This window comes from Callorhinus ursinus, unplaced genomic scaffold (assembly GCF_003265705.2).
Source record: "Callorhinus ursinus isolate GAN/ISIS: 27379988/994484 unplaced genomic scaffold, GSC_fseal_2.0 scaffold13, whole genome shotgun sequence".
In the NCBI taxonomy this organism is placed as follows: domain Eukaryota; kingdom Metazoa; phylum Chordata; class Mammalia; order Carnivora; family Otariidae; genus Callorhinus; species Callorhinus ursinus.
In genome coordinates this window covers 19,283,374-19,288,645 of record NW_027397075.1, presented here as the reverse complement: position 1 = coordinate 19,288,645, position 5,272 = coordinate 19,283,374, and positions in this window count along the sequence as shown.

Here is a 5,272-nt window from a genome sequence, read left to right as displayed (position 1 = left end):
AAACACCAAAATTTCATTTGTGACTACTGGTAGTTGGTAGAATGACAGGCAATTTTTTTCTTCTTCTTATTTTGGTTTTCCCCATATCTTCCACAATGAGCATGAATTATTTCTGCCTCTGGGGTGAGAAACAAAATAAGCTTTATGATTTATTTATGATTTATTTATTTTAAAGATTTATTTATTTATTTATCAGAGAGAGAGAGAGAGAGAGAGAGAGAATACAGGCAGGGGCAGAGGGAGGAGGAGAAGCAGGCCCCCCACCTGGCAGGGAGCCCAACATAGGGCTCGATCCCAGGACCTTGAGATCATGACCTGAGCCGAGGCAGACACCGACTGAGCCACCCAGGCGCCCCCCTTTGGCTTCTAAAGTAGGGAGAGGAGTCCCGCCTTCCCTCTGTTCTGAGGTTCACCACCCCCCCCCCCGTATGGCAAGGTCGTTTAAAGGCTGGGTAGCCAGAATGACCAACACGCATAATATTTAGGTATTCTGTAAAAGCTGCTAGGATCTCGGAGAGACAGGGCAAACTGGGATCAGCCACATTCAGAGTCGATCTCACCCTCCTGGAGCGTATGATGCATGGTCTTCTTTCCACCTGGATTCCTAAGATGGGAAAGCTTTCACCACATTTCTCAATCAGTTGCCCCTCAAGAAGAAAGGAACCCTCAATAAAAGCCACACTAAGTATTAAAATAAGAATTAACATTTTCCAGAGGAACCAGGAGGCAATTATAGAATGCCTATCTGATTCAAGGCTAGTTGGTGGCTTACTCTGTTGGTCCACCACGTGGATGGTTTGTCGGGCACTAACCAAGAGAAATGAAGGAATAATGAAGCAGTGGAAGGATTGCTTCTTTTTCTCTGAAGAACTTACAGGTTAGGGAAGCCGATTAAATAGATAGAACCTCAGAGAAAGGCCTTACAAGCCCAGGAACGGGAAAGGAGTAGACAGTGTGAACACGGTTCTTTCATTGACTTACTCCTCCGGGAACATCTCTTCCTGCTTATGAGCGTCCAAACGTTGGGATTGAGTCCAGAGACTGAAAGATGAGGTCCAGGCAGAGAGTCAACATGGCGGTGGCTGCTGTCAAATTCTTAGATGGACTTGATCACGGCCGAGTTTGGAGTCTTAGGAGTATAACTGGAAGTCGGTGATTAAAAAATGAGAAAAATCCCTTTGTTTTGGAACTAATAGGGATATGCTCACCTCGGAGTAAGTGAGGTGTAGTTTGAGGACCTCAGGAAGTTGACTTTATATAAAATGCCTATATTATTATAATTTTCCAAGTTGCAAGGTGCTTCTCTTTTGCTTCTCGAGTGTCAAGACCCTTGCACAGCTTCCGTTGTTGATGGGACCTTTTGAGGACCGTCAGTATCTTCACAGAGAAGGCATTTCCCACCTCACGTGAGCAGACTCTTCCGTCGGATGGGGAACAAGGACATACCTCTCAGAAATGCAAAGAAGAAAACAAACCAAATTCATTTATTTGGGTAGAATGAGTTCTTGCACATTTGGCAGTGGGGTCTGAGTCTCCCTAGGAATGCATTCCAGAAAGAGAAGATGAGATCTTTAGGAGTGTGAGAAAGTGCTATACTTTAGACAGCGTAAGTACGAGCAAGTTGTTGATCACCTGGAACCGGATCCCACTGCCGTACACGAGATTTAATGATCCGTTGTAAGAACACTGAATGGGTCATGAAAAATGAAGAAATGTTTAAGAACTCAAGGGGTCTCTTGGAACTGGAGGCCCATTCATTTCTGGGAAGGCTGAGACAAGGCACATGATGCCTCTTTCTGTAACCCCAACATTTCTCCAAGGAAACCTTCGAAGGAAAATTTCCCAAAAGATAGACTGAGGGACTGAAGTGGAGACAGTGTGGGAGGGTGGAGGGGACGTTCCACTTTTCCCTTCACCATAGAGGCTGTTGGGAACAGGTGTTCCATAAAGCAGATTGGAAGTTTTAGAGTCCAATACAAGGTAATGGCCTTTCACCTTCAGCCGTGTCCTTGGGTGACTGGACAGTGAAGAGGGAGCTGAAGACCTCAAGGAAGAGTTTGATGGCAAAACTGCCACGGACAAGTGGGGGTGGGGACAGGGACCGTGCTTGTGCGCATGCTCTCTGTAACACTTCCTGTCTCGGGCCTGGGCCCAGGAAATGGGTTTAGGCACAGAGTGAGTGTCTTCGTTCTTAGTTGTGTTAAAACATGGCAGCTATAATCAGATGACTTGTGTGTCATCCTACTTCTGCACCTTCTACTCGCTGTGTGACTTTAAGAAATTACCGAACCTTTCTGTGTCTTAGTTTTACCACTTGTAAAAGGAGGAGAAGAATATGACCAGCCTCACAGGATTTTCATGGGTGTTAAATATGTTAATTCATGCGAAGTGCTTAGAGCCGTCCCTGGCACAGAAGGAATTGTAACCAAATAATTGTGGGATAAGCATTAGGCTTCAACGTTACTATAGCTGTTAGCTTGTGCCAAAACGAGGGTGACATTTTAATCTACAAAGCTTTCGTGGGACATCTAGGTAAACTTTCATTTAGATTAAGCTCAGAAAATGCCACAGCCCCTTACTTCCATGTGACTAAAGTTCCTCCAGCGTCTCTGTGGTGGAAATCATTAACTTACCCCCAGAATACTGGGAGATTGTGAGTGTTAAAATCTTATCAGCAGTAAATGCTTTGTTGCATTAAAGCCTTTCCTAAGCAGCAGAGCCACATGGTTGAAATGCAGCTGTTCTGGGTCTTAATATTAGGATCCTTAAAGTGGAGCTCTCAAGATGGGGGATACCTTGGTTCTCCTAGTGCTTCTCACACATGTCTCCCCAAATCCCAGGGATTTGGGGAGACCTGGAGAATGTGTAAATTCATGTTTTCTTGGACTAAAACTCTAGTTTTTTGAAGTCAGTTGTTTCTCTGACTGGGGTCTATGAGAGTTGCTTTTCCTTTACAAGGTGTCAGTGTGAATGGAATTTGAGGAATGTTGGTGGGGTAGACAGGACATGGGCTTTGAAACCAGACAGATCCATGTTCCCACTCTGTTGCTACAATTTACTTGCTGGGAGACCGTGGACAAGTTACTTGGCCCCTATGAGTCTCTGTTGTCTCATCTGTAAAATGGTGACAAGAAGACATCTGTGAAATGGCTACCCACACCCCTGTCATGAAGAGTGTCTGTAAATTATTGAGCACATAGTAGGGGCTCCGTAAAAGTTCTCTCCCATTGTTCTCTCCCCTAAAGAAGGAAGAGAAGTTACTCTGCTTTCTTGAAGGAAAGGAAAGAAAGACTCATTGGAGATATGAATCAGGCTTTTTCTGGAGACTCAGAGATTCAGACAGGGGTGCTGTGATCAGCTGAATACCCCTCCTGCTGCACCCCCCCAAAAAAAAGACAGCCATGTCCTCATCCCTGGAACCTGCGAATATATTACCTTGTATGGCAAAAGGGGACTTCACTCATGTGGTCAAGGTAAAGATTTCGAGATAGAGAGATGGTCCAGGTGGCCCCCAGATGCAGTCCTGAGCATCTGCATGAGAGGCAGGCATGGCAGACAGAAGAGGAGAAGGAGTGTGGCCAAAGAAACAGATTGAAGTGATGTGGCCACAAGCTAATGAACACCTGCAGCATCCAGAAACTGGAAGAAGAGGAAAGCAACCCGTTGTCCCCCAAACCTCAGGAGGGAGCCCTGGCCAGCCAACACCTTCATTTCAGCCTAGTGATACCGCCTTCAGACTCTTAGTCTCCAGAACTGGGAGAGAATAGATTTCTGTTGTTTTGAGCCACCAAGCGAGTGGTCATTCGTTGTTGCAGCTATAGGAAGCTGATACGGATGGTTGGCATTATTCTTTTAAACAGATTCAATGGTGGTTGTGGGACAGTCATCTGGTGTGGTCCTGCTAGGTGTGGGGCAGGACGCTCTTCTGGGGGACAGGCCTGACTGGCAGAGACTTTCTAGAAGCATGGCCATAGAAATCCAACATTTGGGCTTTCAAATTTTGGCAACCCACCCCCCGCCCCAGTAGAAATGGACAGGTTTTCTCTCCTCTCCAGGTCACCCCTCGCCATGGCATCCTGGCCCTTCCTAGGGATGGCATCACGTGACCGATGATGAACTGGAAGGAGTGCCTTTGTGGACCCTGGGGGCTGTCCCCATCGTAGAACCAGCTGGAGAAGTCAGCCTAAAATCAATACACAGGGATTTTTAAAAAGAAAAGGTTGTCTTACCTTCCCAACTTTGGCTCTTCTGCAAATGTATTGTAACATCATCATGTCCTTAGAACATCAAACAGGAGAGCTGCATTCTGCTCCTCGGTGTCTTAGGCAACAAGCACGCATGTAAAACATAGACAATGCTGTCATGTTGACTTAGTAGAATTGCACCTTTGCACATAAACCTTATTTTCTTTCTAGGCACGCAAAGCATACAATACACATTATCTGGTTGTTTCCCAACACTTGTGCCAGGTAGGTAAGGAGCAGGTGTCAAAATTGTCTTCATCCCGTATATACACACAGATCAATTTCCTGGGAATTATTTTTCCCAAGCCCCATTGGCAATAAGAGCCCCCGGAAAGAAAGTGACTGGTTTGAATTTAAAAAACAGAACTTCCTATTGAAGCATCTTCAGGACCCAGTACTGGGATAATTCTAATTTTAGGTATTCTTGGAGCAAGAATAAAAAGTTAGTTATTTCTCTTTCTTTGTGGGAGTATGGGAGGGAATGGGGTAGCAGATGATTTAATTAAATCAGTTCAACTGTTGGTACTGTTTCAATGTTCAGCATCTGGGGGCGCCCGGGTCGTATAGTCGGTTAAGCATCTGACTCTTGATTTCAGCTCAGGTCATGAACTCAGGATCATGAGATCGAGCTCCAAGTCGAGCTCTGGGCTGAGCGTGGAGTTGGCTTAAGACTCTCCCTCTCCCCACTCTCTCTCTCCCTCAAATAAATAAATAAATCTTTTAAAAAATTTAAAAAAATGAATGTTCAGCATCTGCAGGGAACGTCGGTATATATTTCCTTACCTGATGGCAGTGGCTTTGCCAAGCATAGCTCAATAGGGTAGGAGTAGCAACAAAATCTAGAATATGAATGTGATTCTACAGCAATTTTTGGCTAGTAGAGGCACTTACACCGTGGTGATGAAAACATTTAGAGCTGCAAAGGTCAGGGTTAGGAGCAGGTCTCATTCTGGGGGGGGGGTGTAAATTGGGCACAATATTTACATTAACCTATGGCTATGAGGATAAAAGGAGATCATATCTGTAAA